This window comes from Callithrix jacchus, chromosome 5, assembly GCF_049354715.1.
Source record: "Callithrix jacchus isolate 240 chromosome 5, calJac240_pri, whole genome shotgun sequence".
Lineage (NCBI taxonomy): Eukaryota > Metazoa > Chordata > Mammalia > Primates > Cebidae > Callithrix > Callithrix jacchus.
In genome coordinates this window covers 115,423,183-115,441,140 of record NC_133506.1, presented here as the reverse complement: position 1 = coordinate 115,441,140, position 17,958 = coordinate 115,423,183, and the positions used below count along the sequence as shown (strand labels likewise).

Genomic DNA, 17,958 nt, shown 5'->3' with positions numbered 1-17,958 from the left:
TGTTGGTTCTCTTTAATAGGTGAGGAGTCTGAGTCTCAGACAGACCCTGTGTCTTGCTGAAAGTCACCTGGCCAGTCAGGGGCAGGGCTGGGTTTCAAGCCCAGCAGCAGGCCCCCTTGCCCCCACCCCCCAACATCTGTGCAGAGCCCTGGGTTGCCCTCCTCCAACGTCGTTGTGGCGTGAACAGCCAGGCGCTTTCATTCAGGGCCCGACTCTGCAGCCGCCACAGCCTGGTGATGTCAGCGTTGCCATGGAAACCATTCCCCAGGCGTCGGGCAGGACCAGCCTCCCCAGCGCAGTTTCCCTTTGTGTGGACTTTGCAACGCGTTGCCAAGACAGTGAGGCCTGCTGGGCGGGTTGGCATGGGGTGGGGAAGGCAGACAAAAACCCGCACCGCATCCCAGCAACCGGCAGCTCACAACAGGCCCCACGGTGCTTGTGGGAGGGAGGGACCGTGGGCTGGTGGCCTGAGGCGTGAGAACCGGTGGGGGCGGGGGGGGGGGGCGGCCCACACCCCAGCTCAGGAACCCCATCTGGTAACAGGCTTTTGGTGTCTTTAGTGCTATTTTGAATTACCTGGGCCTGGGTGTTGTGAAAAAGGCAGACCTGCTGGCGGAGGTGGGAGGAGTCAGTGGTTTAAACAAACCCCCGAGCAATTCGGGTGTGCCGCCCATTCCGAGGGCGCCTTCAGGGAAGAATGACGTTTATTGAGCACCTAGCTATGCCAGGCGGGCTCTTCTGCCTATTCTCTTTCTTTTAAAAAATAATTAATTAATTAAATTTTTTTTGAGACAGAGTCCTGCCCTGTCACCCAGGCTGGAGTGCAATGGTGCAATCTTGGCTCACTGCAACCTCTGCCTCCTGGGTTCAAGCGATTCTCCTGTCTCAGCCTCCCGGGTAGCTGAGATGACAAGCACACGTTGCCACACCCGACTAGTATTTTTTATTTTAGTATTTAGTATTTTGTATTTAGACGGGGTTTCACCACGTTGCCCAGGCTGTTCTAGAACTCCTGAGCTCATGCCATCCACCCACCTCGGCCGCCTAAAGTGCTAGGATTATAGGTGTGAGCCACTGCGCCGGGCTATTTTCTTTCTTTCTTATTTTTTGTTAGACAGAGATTCACTCTGTTGCCCAGGCTGCAGTGCAGTGGTGTGATCTCAGCTCACTGTAACCTTCACCTCCCAGGTTCAAGCAATTCTCGTGCCTCAGCCTCCCAAGCAGCTGGGGCTATAGGTGCATGCCACCATGCCAGGCTACTCTATATTTTTAGTAGAGACAGGGTTTCACCATGTTGGCCAGGCTGATCTGGAACTCCTGACCTCAAATGATCCGCCCACCTCAGCCTCCCAAAGTGCTGGGATTGCAGGTGTGAGCCACCGCACCCAGCCCCCTTCTGCTTATTTTCTCTTGCACTATAATCCTCACAGCAACCCTGAGTGGGAGAAGGGGACAGAAGAAATTTTTTGGTGTGGTTTGAAAAAAAAATCCTCATTTCTCAGTGGAAGATGCTGAAACTCAGCAAGGTTAAATCAGTGTTTGCCCACGGTCACTCAGCTTAGACGTGGCAGAGTCTGGATTCTAACTCTGCGGCCTCCTCGCCATCCAAGCTGGGCCTGCGGCCTGGCAGTGTTCACTTTCTCCTCTTGCTGGTTTTCCAGGAAGAATCCTATAGTACCTTTGGAGAGTGGGCCAGCTCTGTCCAAAGCCTCCCACAAGCTCCCAGATCTAAGAGGGGTTTGAGCCAAGCGAGAATCTCCAAGCCCAGGCCCCTCCCTGCAGAGGCTTGGAAAGCCTGCTCAGCCTAGTAAGGAAAACTCATACCCTGGCCAAAGTCTCTTCTGTCCTCCAGCCACCTCGGCCCTCCAGCCACACCCTCCTCTGTCCTGTAGGCTGCCCTGGCCTCTGTGCTCCCTGAAAGGGCTCCTGAAGCCTCTGCTTCCTCCCCCTGCCCAGGGATAGGTGGCCTCTGAACCAGTCCACGGAGGTGGCCACTTCTTGGAAGTTTCCAGGAAGAGGGATTCAGTGACCTTTGCTGGCGATGTCGCAGAGCTTCCGCTTAGAAGTGACAGCCTTTCTGTGTCCACCCTCCACACTCCTGCTTTCTCTGAAGCCTGGTTCCTTAAGCTCCGTCTCTCTTTTTGTTGGTGTTGTTTGTTTTTGAGATGGAGTCTTGAGCTGTCTCCCAGGCTGGAGTGCAGTGGCATGATCTGAGCTCACTGCAGCCTCCACAACCCGGGTTCCAGTGATTCTCCTGTCTCAGCCTCTGGAGTAGCTGGGATTACAGGCATGGACCACCTGGCTAATTTTTGTTTTTTTAGTAGAGACAGGGTTTCACTATGTTGGCCAGGCTGGTCTCAAACTCCTGACCTCAGGTGATCTGCCTGCCTCGGCCTCCCAAAGTGCTGGGATCACAGGTATGAGTCACGATGCCCGGTCTCTCTCTTTCTTAACAACCTCTCTGAGGGCTCAAGGGGAGGGAACCCTACCCTGCAGTCCTGGGTTCTATTTTGCCTGCTGACTCTGAAGCTGACACTCTGCCTGATATCGCTGCCCGAGGATCTGGGCTCCTCCCTCTCCACCTGCATCTCCCTTATTTCTCATTTATTTATTTATTCATTTTTTTTTTTTTTTGAGACATGGTCTCGCTCAGTCACTTGGGCTGGAGTGCTGTGGCACTATCACAGCCCACTGCAGCCTCAATCTCCCAGGCTCAAGCGATCCTCCTGCCTCAGCCTCTGGAGCAGCTGGGATCACAAGCACACACCACCACACCCAGCTAATTTATAAATTTCTTTGTATAGACAGGGTCTTCCTATGTTTCCCAGGCTGCTCTCCAACCCCTAGGCTTGAGTGACCCTCCTGCCTTGGTCTCCCAAAGTGCTGGGGTTACAGGCACCATGCCTGGCTGTGAATCTCCCTTATTAAAGATCAGCAAACACTAGTGACCTCCACTGAGAGCCGACGAGAGCTGACCTCATGCCAGGGATGCCAGGAATGGCTGGATGGTGAGTGGGGTGGGGTTCAGCTTGTGCTGGGCACACCTGAAGCCAGCCAGGGTTCCACTCCCAACCATGACCAGGCCCTGCCTGTCCCTTCATTGGACAAGTATTTCCTGAAGTCTGTGCTATGCTTTAGGAAGCATTTTTTTTTAACGTCCCCAAACAAGCCAAAAATGATGGAGGAGAATTAATAAAAAGCCAAACAACTAAATAACCGTGAGCCCTGTTCATCCCCAACATGGAAGAGTATAACCTAGTCATAGTTCATGTTTGATCTTAGAATGAAGAGGGGACATGCTACTGAATGCTGACAGTAGTCATCGCTAGCGGGTGACATTTTAGGTGACTTTTATATGCATTTGCTGTGCTTTCCAAACTTTCTACACTTTAAGATGAAAATTTTTTTTTTTTTGAGATGGAGTCTTGCTTTGTCACCCAGGCTGGAGTGCAGTGGGGTGATCTCGGATCTCGGCTCACTGCAACCTCCGCCTCCCAGGTTCAAGGGATTCTCCTGCCTCAGCCTCCCAAGTAGCTGGGATTACAGGCATGTGCCACCACGCCCAGCTAATTTTTGTATTTTTAGTAAAAGTGGGGTTTCACCACCTTGGCCAGGATGGTCTCCATCTCTTGACCTTGTGATCGGCCCACTTCAGCCTCCCAAAGTGCTGGGATTACAGGCATGAGCCACCGTGTCCAGCCAAGATGAAATTTTTATAAGCAGAGAAGCCCCAATAAGCCTGAGTATATGTTGTGAGCCTCTAAAGGAAAGCTCAGTGTCTATAGCCTCTGGGACTGGAGGGTCGGGCAGAGGCCAGCTGGTCCATCCCTTCTCCTCCCTACAGGGGCACACCCAGACCAGTCAATAAGTTTCCCAGCCCTACCTGTGCAGGCTGGGAGAGGCTGCCTGGATGGAGAGCCCGGGCCCAGGGGGCCCTGGAGACTCTGACCCCAGCCAGAGTTCAGAACAACCAAAGGACCAGAGGGCAATAGATGGGTAACGTCCACCATGGGCCTTATAACCTCCTCCCTGGCCCAGCCAGGCTGGGAAGCAGAGGGGAAGAGATGGGGGCACTGGTTGTCTCAAGGAGAAGGACCCCGAAGTGGGATGATGATGCCTCTTGCACGGGCTGTTGGGGGATTAAACGTGATGACTGGCCCACAGGCCCCAGACGAGGAGGCACTCAGGAAACAGTGCTGGGCGTGTGGATGAATGCACACGCTGGCTGTTCTCCCTTATGGGGTTGGAAATCCTCTCCAACTGCAGAATTGTAAAATACCCTCTGCTTTACGATCGGAGCAGGAAGCCATCTCTGCTCCTGAATTCCCTCACACAGGCTGCAGCAGGAAATGCACAACAGAGGCAGCCAGAGCCACTCTTGCTATCCGGCTCTGGAAGGTCCCTCAGTGCTCTGGGGCCCAGGCTGCCCGTGTTGGAACTGCCACATCCAGTCCTACCAAAGTCCACGCTGCAGCCACAGGAACGAAAAGGATGATAGCTTTGTGGAAAACTCAAGTATTTAAAAAATAAACAAAACGTGTGAAGGCCAAGTTAAGTCCATCTGTGGGCTGCAGTCTCTGTTCTCAATTTTACCATTGATCTTACCAAAATAACTCCTTTGCATTTTTATCAGGGCCTTTGTGGAGTGATTTCCTCCAAAGAGAGGGACCCCAGGGGTGGGAATCTCGGGCCCTTTGGCTGTCCCTGGTCACACCAGGCATCTGTTGTGTGCTGACTGACCAGGCCTGCTCCCCAGAATGCATCCTCAGGCACCAGCGGATCTGAGATTTTGGCAACAGTCCAAGGCATTGAGATCTTGCCAGAAAACAAGGTAGAGGCCTCTCTGGAAGCAGCGGGTGTCAGCTATGCCCTGCGTTTGCAAAGATCATCCGCTACAAGGCTGAGTGCTTGGGATTCTGGGGCAGGTGGAGTCCCAGAAACGTCCCCTCCCCAGACTAAGCAGATTAAGGTTTCCACCTGTTCTTTCCTTCAGTAATCCCTGCATTTGATTCTCTAACCTAACAGGAACCAGGCCAGGTGGAGATGGCCATGATTTCCATTTTGCAAATGAAGAAACTGAGGCTCAGCAAGTGACTTACCCAGGTTGCACAGGGACTATATTCAAGCCCTAAGAACTAGGACCGTTTTATAGCAGGTCTCCCAAAGGCCACAGGTAGCTTCTGATCTTCTCCCACAGGAGACTTGGTGGCTCTAAGATTTTGCTTTTCTAACAAGCTACTGGTGATGCTGATGCCACTGCTGCACTTTCGAATCACCTGAGGAGCTTTGAAGAAAGGTCGATGCCTGGTTCCCACCCGCAGGATCTGATTTCATTGGCCTGGGTGCAGCCTGGCATTAGTGGCTGGCATTAGACTTGGTGGCTCTTGTGGATAATACAGTTTCTTTCTCTTTGTAAATTTTATTTTTTAATCATTACACAAACTTCATGTTAATATCTATTACAAGAACCCCCAAAGACCAAAAGACAACCCATAACCCATGAACGTCATCGTGTTTTCACATTCTACCTTCTAATCATCATTCACAGGAACATCCTTTTCCTTGCCTCTGAGAGACACAGTTTTCAAATTTCTAAACTACAAACATGCGTTTGTTTGTTTTGAGACAGGATCTCAGGCTGTTGCCCAGGCTGGAGTGCAATGGCACCATCATGGCTTACTGTAGCCTCAACCTTCTGGGTTCAAGCGATCCTCCCACTCAGCCTCCCAAGTAACTGGGACTACAGGCACACACCACCATGTCTGGCATTCAAAAAAAATTTTTTTTTTTGGTAGAGATAGGGGTCTCACAATGTTGCCCGGCTGGTCTCAAACTCTTGGACTCAAGTGATCCTCCCACCCAGGCCTCCCAAATTGCTGGGATTACAGGCATGAGCCACTGCACCCAGTACAAATGAGTTTCATAGTTGATGTATATACATAATGTGCCTGCAAATGTGTGTGCATTTTTTTTTCCACGAAAAAAAACCTGTCTTGGTAAATCAATTATGTGTCATATAATCAAGGAAATAGGTCATTTTGTAGATATGTAAGCAAATCATCAATATCTTTGCTTCCCACTTCATTCACTTCCCTTTATATCCCCTGGCATTGGCCAAGGTTTTAAAAATAAAGACAACTCAGTATTTCCTAATCCCTGGCCAGCTGGCCACCCCCACACCAGGCACTTGGGCACTCCAGCTAACTTCAATCTAAATCAAAACAGCAAGAGGATGTGTATAAGCCTCTGCTCTAGAAATTCCAAGGGGAAATGGGAAGGAGAGAAACTGATGCTTAATGGGCATCTGCTATGTGCCAGCCTTGAGCTGCGGAATTTGAGGAGTGAGGAGGGCTTCCATCTCTAGATTGTAAGGGAGAGGATGTTTCACAATCCTGAAGTCAGAGGGGGAAAAGTTCCAATTGGAAATATTAAGAGAGAAGAGCCCAACTTGTGTTCCCTGGCCCTTGGTAATTAATCAAAGTAATCTTTTCTTTTCTTTTTTTGTTACAGAGTCTCACTCTGTCACCTAGACTTGAGTGCAATGGCATGATCTCGGCTCACTGCAACCTCCACCTCCCGGGTTCAAGTTATTCTCTTGCTTTAGCCTCCCCAGTAGCTGGGATTACAGGTGTGCACCACCACGCCCAATTAATTTTTGTATTTTTAGTAGAGACAGGGTTTCACTATGTTGGTCAGGCTGGTCTCGAACTCCTGACCTCGTGATCTGCCCGCCTTAGCCTCCCAAAGTACTGGGATTACAGGTATGAACCACTGCGCCCAGCCACTAGATTTTCTTTTCAAAAAGTGTCTTTAAGTTGACTATCTCTTGTGAAGCTGGTTATTTTTCAGATGTGCCATGTTCCTGTAGGCCCCAGCTTTGCCTCACACAGCCTCAGTCTGAGATGGTGCGCCTCAAGTTGTCTTGAGTCAGAATCACCTGGAGGGCTTGTTAAACTGCAGCTGGCTGGGCCCCGCCCCCAGAGATTGTGATTCAGCAGGTCTAAGGCAGTGTCTGAGATGCTTTTCTAACAAGCTACTGGTGTTGCTGATGCCGCTGGTGCACTTTTGGATTACCTGAGGAGCTTTGAAAAAAGGCTGGTGCCTGGCTCCCACCCCCAGCATCTGATTTCATCGGCCTGGGTGCAGCCTGGCATTAGGGGTGCCATGGCTCCACAGGTGATTCTTATGTGCTGCCCTGCATAAGGGCCGCTGGGTTTACCGAAAGAAGCCAGCAGACATGATAAGAGTTTCCTGAGACTATGAGATGCCTTGGATTTCAGGGACAACCTCCTCAGTCTTCCGAGATCAGGGCCTACCAGGCAGAGAGGATGGAGGGATGGAGGGAAGCTGTCATCTATGAGCTGTACTTCCACACCTGTATCTTTCAAACCAAGTTAACTGGTTACTAATGCTAGGTGGGGAACCACGTGAACTGACCTCTAAGATTTCCAGCTTCTCTAGCCAAGCTTCTGGACCACATGGCTGTGGTCCGTGCCCCCTAGATGGCACACACTTGCCAGCTTGCCACAGTCCCCATCACCCCCTAGTACATTACCCTCCTTGGCCTGAGACCTATTGATTTGAGCTGCTTGGCGCCATTGAGTGTCCATCGTCGAGTTCATGGGCAGGTGTGAGTGGACAGGAGCTTTAGGAACGGGAACTCAGGGCAGTACTTTCACAGGAAGACAGGAGACTTGGGGACAGGACCCTGTGCATTCTTTGGAGGTGATGGTGAGCTCAGTCCCTGCTCTTAGTCTAGGAGTAGGGGATGTTAGACTGAAACCCAAGGGACCCATCATCTCACCCCAGCTCTGTCACTCATTTGCAGAGTGACTTTAGGTAACTAACACCATCTGTCTATGCCTCAGTTTCCTCATCTGCACAGTGAGTGAGGGTAAGACATGCTGAGCTCCGGTATCCACCCTATTCTAGGAGCTGGACAGGAAAGAGTTGGGAGTTGGAGGACCCTGAAGCCTAGGGAGGTAGACAGCTGGGCCCCAGGAGGTGGGCAGAAAGGAGGTCCAGTTCGCTCCCGGTCTAACCACAGGTCTGTGCCATCCCCAGCTCCTCAAAGCTGGACTCTGAGCCCCACCCGTAAGTGCGGGCAGAGTCTAATTCCTATATGAACTCTGATGCGAGGCACTGTGGATAGTGGCTGAAGCCCGGACTCTGGAGCCCGTTGGGCCCAGTCCTGTGGCTTTGCCACTTCCTGGCTGTGTGGCAGGTTATCAACCCCTCTGGAGTCTCAGTATTTTCAAATGTAGCATGGGCTAGCAAGGGGTTGCTGTGGGGATCAAATTAGCTGCACCTGGAAAGCATTTAGCTTTGCGTGTGGCAGATACTCATGGGTCACCATCACCATCATTAAGAGGGGGCACTCAAGTCATACCTGGGGCTTCGTGTGTGCCCCCAAAATCTTGGCCCCAACCCCAAGATGCGTCTTTTTTTTTTTTTTGAAGGAGAGTCTGGCTCTGTTGCCCAAGCTGAAGTGCAATGGCACAATCTAGGCTCACTGCAACCTCCGCCTCCTGGGTTCAAGTGATTCTCCTGCCTCAGTCTCCCAAGTAGCTGGGATTACAGGCACACACCACAACGCCTGGATAATATTTGCATTTTTAGTCGAGACAGGGTTCTACCATGTTGGCTGGGCTGGGCTCAAACTCCTGACCTCGGGCGATCCATCCACCTCAGCCTCCCAAAATGATGAGATTACAGGTGTGAACCACTGTACCTGGCCCCAATATGTGTGTCTTGATAATTGGGGTCCCACTGTCCTCCTAAATTCCTATGATTGAGCCCAAGTTCCCCGAAATGGGCGTCTGGTCCAGCCCAAGTTCACTGACTGGTTCTGAGATTCCCTGCAGACCTGAGCTCTTGCAGTCAGGTCACCCTCTGCCCCTGCCCTCATTTCCTCTGCCAGCTGCCACATGCAGGTGTCCTGAAGCATCTTGGACATGGAGTCAGACAGTATAATCTCCCCTGGCTGTGTGACCTTGGGCAGGTTACTTACTCTCTCTGTGCTTTTGTAAAAAGGGAATAATAACCCCCACTAGCTCCTAAGCTCCTCGAGGGAAAAGACGGAGTTTGCTTTATCCACCAGTGTATAGCCAGCATCTAGCCCAGTGCCTGGCACATAGGAGGTACTCAAAAAATATTTGTGGGATCAATGAATGGGTTGACCTAAGGACTAAATTGAATAATATACATGAAGCACAGTGCCAGGCACATGGTAGCCCCTAAATTAATGTTTCTTGGAACTGAACCTGTCTGACTTCCTGAACTTCTGTATTTTCCTTTGTGCTTTCTTATGGCCTACATGTTGAGACACATTCCAGAAACTTGGACCATGGATCGTTAATACCTTGGTCATCACACTTGGCCCCTCCCAGCACCTCTCAATTTCAGCAATAGAGCCTGATCCACAACCCTGGCCACCGTATCTACCCTAACCAACTTAACAATCACATGTGTGTGTATCCATCCATCTGTCCACTCACCGATTCATTCAACACATTTTCAGGAGTGTCTGCTATCTCCATACTTCCTCCCCAGGCTCCTCCCCAAGCTTTGGATTCCTACATATCATGGGTTACTGGATGTTTCCACTCGGGCCTGCCGTGATGTTGCAAACACCAAGCCAGACCCTCCTTTTCTCATACCAGGGCTTTTCCTCCAGGGCTCTCTAAGCTGATGGTGCCGCTGCCAGCCTGGTCACCCAAACAGGGATCCCAGGAGTTGCCCATGACACTCCCCGATGGGCACGCAGGCCTGACTGTTTATTTCCTATGCTATTCTCAGATACCGTCTCTCCCAACCTTTTCTGCCCAATTAGCCTGGGAATCCCCAAGCTCTTTTTCCTGAGTTTCTCTCTCCTCGCTGTTCTATCCTCCTCTCTCTCCCTTTTATCTATCCTCCCAATGCTGCTCCCAGGAGGCTCCATCTCCCGCCCCCACCTTCAAGCCTCCCAGTTCCTTTCTGTCCAACCTGTTGGCCTGTCCTGAAGGCTCCCACAATCTGGGGTCCCTGTGACCTGCTCGGTGTCATCTCCTGTTCTGTCTCCTGTGTCATAGTCTCCTGACCAGCGTCATTCTCTGTCTCACCTCCAGGCCTTACTTCTTCTTCCTGAATGCCTTTCTTTCCTCAGCTCACCCCTTTACTTGGCCAACCCTTACTCACCCTTCAAATCCAGTTTCAGTGTTACCTGCTCCAAGAAAACTTTTCAGACCGCACCCAGCCTAGATTACAGACTCTTCAGCTCTGCTCCCATCTGACCCATGCATGACGCCATCGCTGTAGTTACCACATTATTTCATAATTATCTGCTTAGTGTCCGGCTTCTGCATGCTTATTCATTGCTCTACCCTTCTGTGCACAGTGCCTGGCCCAGAGTAACCCCCTGTGCAGATACGATTGCTCAGTAACAAATCACCCCATAATTTAGTGGCTTAAAAGTGCTATTTTGCTCATGGTTTTGTGGGTCTAGAATTTGGGAAGGCCTCAGCCAAGCAGTTCTCATTTGGGTTCTGCTATGGGCTGCAGTCACCCAAAGTCTCAAGGGAGTACATGTAGATGGGCTTGGGTTTTGCAGTAGATGCTGGCAATTGGCTGGGAGTTGGCTGAGCTTTCCGCTGAGGCTTTACATGTGTCCTCTCTGGCACAGCAATCTCCGGGTAGTCAGACATCCCCCGGAGCCAGCGTCCCAAGAAAGCCAGAAGGAAGATGCTTTTGCTTATCTAATCTAACCTTGAAACTCACAGCCAGGCGAGGTGTCTCATGCCTGTAATCCCAGCACTTTGGGAGGCCGGAGCGCACGGATCATCTGAGGTCGGGAATTCGAGACCAGCCTGACCAACATGGAGAAAGTTGTCTCTACTAAAAATACAAAGTTAGCTGGGTGTGGTGGTGCATGCCTGTAGTCCCAGCTACCTGGGAGCCTGAGGCAGAAGAATCACTTGAACCTGGGAGGCGGAGGTTGCAGTGAGCTGAGATTGCGCCATTGCACTCCAGCCTGGGCGACAAGAGCGAAATTCCATCTTGAAAGAAAGAAAGTCAGGCAGTATCACTTCCATCACATTCTATGTGTTACAAGTGAGTGGCTAAGGTCAGCCCAGATTAGAGCAGAGGGGACAGAAGCCCTGCCTTTCAATGGGAAGGGTGTTAAAGAATTTGCAGACATGCTTTAAAGCCACCAGAACCTCAACACATTTGTTGCATGGATAGTTGAAGACACGGATGCCAAATTTCTCCCCACCTATCCCTATCCTGTCCCATGAATACCTAGTTCTTTTATTTTATTTTTATTTTTTTGTTTTGTTTTTTTAGACAGAGTCTTTGCTCTGTCACCCAGGCTGGAGTGCAGGGGCACCATCTTGGCTCACTGCAACCTCCATCTCCTGGGCTCAAGACGAGGTCTCATTATATTGCCTAGGCTGGTCTGGAACTCCTGGGCTCAAGCAAACCTCCCACCTTGGCCTACCAAAGTGCTGGGATTATAGACGTGAGCCACTGCACCGGCCAACACTTAATTCTTTTCTTCCTGCCTCCTTCTTCTGCACCACTGTGACTCCAGCACATTTGAGGGTTGGCAGAGTGGCCTGGTGGTGGAAGAACACAGGCTAAAAACCTATAGCTTCTGCCTCCGTGTGCCTGCTGCCAGCTGGCGTGAGATGCTGAGACAAGTCCCTCTCCTGTCCTAGGCTTCGGTTTCCCTACCCAGAGAATGAAGTGCTGGGCCAGATATTCTCTAAGTTCCTCTCCGCCTCCCACCTTCTGCTCTAACTTTAGGCATCTCCATTATTCCTACTTGCTTTCTGAAAAGGCGGCTGGAAGCACGGGCCAGCCCCATTCTGCAAAGCTGCCTCCAGTCTTCATGTCTTTGGGAGTTAGTGTCTTAGTGACACAAGCACACACAGTACATTCTGGTGTGAGAAACTCAAATACTACAGAAATATGCAGAGTAAAATCTGAAACTCACTGCACCCTTCCTTTATGCCCTGCCTCCCTCTGTAGGGGACTCCTCCATCCGTTCAGCGATTGCCCTGGCAACCTTTTCTACGCACCTACAGATTTCTCAGGAGGGGATATGTGGTTTGTTTTATCTTTTAACAAATAAAATCATATTGTTCATGTTTTTGCAACTTTCTTTTTTTCACTTAATTCTATGTCTAGGACATCTTTCCACCACATCCCCAGCTTTGTTTTTTCTTTTTGAGACGGAGTCTAGTTCTGTCGCCCAGGCTGAAGTGCAGTGGTGTGATCTCGGCTCACTGCAACCTCCGCCTCCCAGGTTCAAGTGATTCTCCTGACTCAGCATCCTGAGTAGCTGGGATTACAGGCGTCCGCCACAACACCCAGCTACTTTTGTATTATTAGTAGAGACGGAGTTTCGCCATGTTGGCCAGGCTGGTCTTGAACTCCTGATCTCAGGTGATTCGCCTGCCTCGACCTCCCAAAGTGCTGGGATGACAGGCGTGAGCCACCGCGCCCAGCCTTCTTAAAAAGATGCTCTATAATTTGCGATGGTATGGATGCTGCAAAGTTCACGTGACCATTCTCCATATCGTCAAATATTTTGGCAACTTCCAGTTTTAATTATTGTATACAATCTTGCAAAGGGCATCCTCAGGCCGTGTTCAGCACTCCACGGTATTGCAGGGCTGGGGGACACTCCACTCCCGAGTCCTAGAGAGAGCCTCTTTCAAGCAAGCCAGGAGTGCAAATCCTCCTGCCTGCAAATTGCAGGCTGTGTGGCCTGAGCCAACTCGCTAGAGCTCTCGGGAACGGCTGTGACAGCCAGCTAACAATAGCCCTGCTTAGCAGCCCCGCGGCGGGCTGACGTGGTGAGGCCCGCAGGCCCGCCCCAGCCCCAGCCCGCCCGCCCTCAGCTGTCCGGGCCGGACTGGGGGATGCAGAGGCCGCAGGGCCTGGCTGGCTCCCTGCGGCCGCTTATCAGAGCAGGCTCTGGCGCCGGTTACGTAACAGGGCGGCTAATGCTGTTTTACTTGTTGATGGAACCCAAATTAAAAGAGGAAATTATTCTCCTGATGCTCAACTCGCCTAATCCCCATCTGTCTCTCCCCTGATCCCCCGCGCTGCGGAGCGCTCGCATCTAAAGGTCTTGAACGCTTTCCAGATTTCTAATTTCGTTTGCTTATGCAACCAAAAATATTATGGCCGCGTTTACTGGGGGTGATGAAGTCTGTATTCTGGGCTCCAGGCACACTAAAAACGGCAGCGCCGGGCCCAGCGCCGCTCGCGCGTGCACCACGCGCCGGCTTTTTTTGGTTCCTCCGAGGCGCGGGCAGCTCTGCAGCCGCGGGGGCCGCAGGAGGCGGGGGCTGGACCCGCCCGCAGCTCGGGAGGGCCCGGGATGGCCCCGGGGAGCGCAGGCCCCAGGGCCGGGAGGCAGGAGCTGAGCGGACACGGGCCGGCCTGGGGCGCTGGGAGACCCGGGGGCCGATCGGGTCGCAGCCGCCTGGGTGACCTCTCGGAACCTCAGTCTCCTCCTTGGTTTTTTCTTCTTGGACTATGATTCCTGTTTGCTGAATCGAGTGTGTAGTGAGCTGTGATCGCACCACTGCATTCCAGCCTGGGTGACAGAAGGGAGACCTTGTTGAGAGAGAAAGGGAGAGGGGAGAGAGAGAGAGAGAGAGAAAGAGAGAGAGAGAGAGAGAGAGAGAGAGAGAGAGAGAGAGAGAGAGAGAGAGAGAGAATGAGAATGAGGGAGACATTAACACCCTGGAATATTGTGTAGATGATTTTAAAAAAAAATACAAGGTAGATCAAGATGTATTAACAAGTATCAGATTGTCAAATTTCTTTATGACATAAAGTCATAGAAAAATAGAAAAATAACAGAATATGATTCAACTTGAGTTTTTAAAAATCCACGGAGTGGGGAGAAGCAAAACAGAGCTCAGTGTTTTCATCCTACTTCTGTACTTCTGAATCATCTGAAGAGACGAAGTTCACGCATTTCTTGCATAATTTTAAGTATCTGCTTTTAATGGTGTGAGAGACGGGGGTGCAGGGGCCTCCCTGGCCCTATCGTTCTCTGGAAACAGTGGTCAGATCAGCAGTGGGACTGGCTGCAAGGCTTCTGTCCCTCACCCCAGATCCCAGGCTGGGTCTCCAGGATGTCCGACCCCAGTGTTCTGAGGGCCTCTGACCTTCAGGAGGCCACCAGAAGTCTTAGGGCTACGGGAGGGATGGGCACCTGGCCTAGGAGGGCAAACGCTGAGGGCAGAGCAAGCGCCCTGGAGTCGGAACCCCGGCTTCTAGTCCCTGGGGCATTGTCCCAAATGGCTGAGTCTCCCTTCTTCCTGCCACCACTCTGGGTCTTGAGACCTGTGGCATCCTCCGCCCTGGCAGCCAGGGCAGGGCCAGTGCAAGGAGTAGCCGATGGACCCCGGCCGGCTCCAAGGCTGCGGGGCTGGGTGTGAGGCCTCGCCTCAGCCAAATCTGGAGACGTGCCCCTTGACTTAGCTTCTCAGGGTGAGGCCAGGCTCCCTGTGGGCCCCAGAAACCTCGAGGGTACCCCACCCCTGCGATGGCCCAGCCCTTGTGCGTAGCGCTCCTGAATCAGACACTTACTTGTAAACATGCGCACAGTTGCTGGAGACGCAGCAAAGAGGCCGCTTGAACACAGGGAGCCACTCCCACAGCACACGGGATGCGGATTTCAAGGCGTTATCCCTTCCAATCAGCTTCCACCAGCCAAGAATTCCAGGAACCTCTGTGATGAACTAACTTAAGCAGGTTTCTTTACTTTGGGACTTCTCAGGACCTTTCATAAGCTTGGCTATACGACGACTCCCCATGAAGGTGTAATGAGTGCAGCTTACTAGACATCCGTGGACTCAGGAGCCCTTTTCTTCCAGAGCATCTCACAGAGCTAGGGGGCTCCAAAACACTGAGCCAGTGAACAGGCATGGAGGGTGCAGGACCATCGCAGGCAGAGTTTGGGAAAACTTAAGAGGAGGATGAAGCTGGGAGTGGTGGCTCACACCTCTAATCCAAGCACTTTGGGAGGCAGAGGTGGGTAGAGGTCAGGAGTTCAAGACCAGCTTGGCCAACATGGTGAAACCCCATCTCTACTAAAAGTACAAAAATTAGCCAGACATGGTGGTTTGCCTGTAATCCCAGCTACTCAGGAGGCTGAGGCAGGAGACTGCTTGAACCCAGGAGGCAGAAGTTGTAGTGAGCCAAGATCGCAACACTGCACTCCAGCCTGGGTGACAGAGCAAGACTCCGTCTCAAAAAAAAAAAGAGGAGGACTAGTAAGCACTGCCAGGCATCACTCAACAAAGGGGAAACATCCTGAGAAATGCATCCTCAGGCAATTTCATCACTGTATCAACAGCATAGAGTGCACTTACACAAACCCAGATGGCGGTATGGCCTATCACACACCCAGGCTATTGCTCCTAGGCTACACATGCGCAGAGCTTCTTACTGCATAAATACTGTGGGCGATTATGGCACAACAGTATTTGTGTATCTAAACATATTTATATGTAGAAAAGGTAGAGTAAAAATACAGTATTATAATCTTATGGGGCCGGGCGTGGTGGCTCATGCCTGTAATCCCAGCACTTTGGGAGGCTGAGGTGGTTGATCACCTGAGATCAGGAGTTCAAGACCAGCCTGAGTAACATGGTGAAACCCTGTCTCTACTAAAAATACAAAAAATTAGCCGGGCGTGGTTGCTGGCCCCTGTAATCTCAGCTACTGAGGAGGCTGAGGCAGGAGAATCGCTTGAATCCGGGAGGCAGAGGTTGCAGTGAGCTGAGGTTGTGCCAGGGCACTCCAGCTTGGGCAACAAGAGCAAGACTCTGTCTCAAATAATAATAACAATCTAACGGAACCACCACTGTAGCTGCAGTCTGTAGCTGACCAAAACGTTATATAGTGCATGACTGTATAAGAAGGTGTGAGAAGGCCAGGCGTGGTGGCTCATGCCTGTAATCCCAGCACTTTGGGAGGTGGAGGCAGGCAGATCATGAGGTCAGGAGATCAAAAGCATCTTGGCTAACACAGCGAAACCCTGTCTCTACTAAAAGTACAAAAAATTAGCTGGGCGTGGTGACATGCACCTGTAATCCCAGCTACTCCAGAGGTTGAGGCAGGAGAATCACTTGAACCTGGGAGACGGAGGTTGCAGTGAGCCAAGATCACTCCACTGCACTCCAGCCTGGGCAACAGAGTGAGACTCTGTCTCAAAAAAAAAAAAAAGTGTGAGAAAAGTAGAGGCCACCTCACCTGTAAGAGGTTTATTAAAATCCCAGTCCTGCCAATAGAATGTGGGTGGGTAGGGGGTGGGAGAAGCCCGTCGACTAAGCAGGTGTGGGACTAACATTCTTCTCTTTTCTCAGAGCTTGATGCCTGGGCTCATGCACATGTGTCCACCTACCTAGGCACATACCCAGATGCACCCACAAAAAGCTCACATGCAAGCATGTGCTCACATGAAACACACACAAGCGCACACAGAAGAATATACACACATCTCCTCCTGGGCAAACTCGAGTACAGAAAAGCACACACCCATACACACCCCGGGTGCACACCCACACACACACACCTGCCCATGCAAGCCCGTGGGTGCTCATTTCCCAGAAAGCAAACACACACAACACATGGAAACATGGATGGAGACACACACATCCACACACACCAGCCGAAGCATGCAGACACGCACACAGCACTTGCGTACACGCACTGGGGTGTGCGCGCAGAAGACAGGTGCAGGCGCGTGCTCAGAGCACCTGCATCCACACACTACGCCCTCTCGAGCACAGCATGTCTAAGCCCATAACAGCTTCCTTGCCTCTTTGTGGAGGTGGGGCCTGTGGGGGTGGGAGTGACGCTGTATTTTAGAAGGAAGCTGAAGGACTCCCGAGCGTGTTGAGTAAAGCAGTTCACAGAAGGCATATGTCCTTTGAATATTTTTATCTTTAGCACTCATATGTCTAGCAGAGTCTGGGTGGCTCCATATTGCTACCAAGGAGGACAAGTGGCTGGTTTTGAAAGCAGATGGCCCCTGGCTGCAGAGAAAGGATACCCCTGCTCCCTCCCCCGCCATACCACAGCATTGCCTACCTCCACATATGGGGTCCCCCAGAGGCCTGTGCAGGCCACCTGCTTCCCACCAGGAAAACAGCTGGCAGAGCAGATTCTCCAGCCCCTAGCTGGGTTCCTGGAGAGGTTATGACCGCCCCCAGCCCCTAACCTACCCCAGCGCCGGTCTCGGGAGCTCCGGTCTCCAGAGCACTTTGAGCCAGGACCATTGTCTTGGGCCTGGGCTGTGGTCCTCTGTGGGGGGGCTCTCTGCAGCTGCCCTGAATATCTGCATGGATGGTGTTTGCCACAATCCCTGAGCTGGCAGGAGGTCTGGGCATGTGTCCTGGCCTTCTGGCTGGTCAAGGACAAGCTGGTGGATTTCCAAAGCGATTTAATCCCTGGGTTCTGACGCACTCAGTTCACCACCAAGCAGGATCTAGGGGCCACAATCTGATGTCAGAGGGCGGGAGTAGCCTTGGCAAGGCCTTGGCATGACTCCATCCCTCCTGCCCACATGGCAGCTGGCAGAGAGCAAGAGGCACCCAGAGTCTCCGCCTCTTGAATCACAACTATTTGTTAGGCCCGCAAACATCAGCATGGCCTAGAAAATGAGGTAAAACCCTAACGAGGAAAGATAATCAGGTGCTATTAAATGAAAAGAGCAGATAAGCAAAACATGATGAAGGTGTTTGAGAACAGTAATAAATATATTCAGGCAGAGGGGAAAACACTGGAAAAACCAACAGTGACTATCTTTAGAAATTTATCATTCAACAAATATTTATTGAGTACCTGCTATTGGTCAGACTGTTTAGGTGCTGGGTATATAGCAGTGAAGAGACAAAACCCTTTAAAAAGCTTATATTCAGCTGAGTGCGGTGGCTCACGCCTGTAACC

The 17,958-nt window shown here is 51.5% G+C and overlaps 2 long non-coding RNA genes across 3 annotated transcripts; one reads left to right on the top strand and one right to left on the bottom strand.

Annotated features, from left to right (window-relative positions):
- Nucleotides 1–252: 252 nt before the first annotated feature.
- LOC118153836 (uncharacterized) lies at nt 253–4,550 on the top strand. 2 transcript variants are annotated; one of them, XR_004743458.3, is made up of 4 exons: nt 253–338; nt 1,662–1,807; nt 2,805–3,008; nt 4,337–4,550. It is a non-coding gene; the product is annotated as an uncharacterized LOC118153836 (long non-coding RNA). The 2 variants fall into 2 exon arrangements; XR_013536400.1 differs by having other exon boundaries at nt 253–432.
- An 8,019-nt stretch (nt 4,551–12,569) lies between these two features.
- LOC128932158 (uncharacterized) lies at nt 12,570–17,428 on the bottom strand. The gene is made up of 3 exons (XR_008481638.2): nt 17,235–17,428; nt 14,593–16,847; nt 12,570–13,608 (listed from the first exon to the last, which is right to left on the bottom strand). It is a non-coding gene; the product is annotated as an uncharacterized LOC128932158 (long non-coding RNA).
- Between the last annotated feature and the right edge of the window lie 530 nt (nt 17,429–17,958).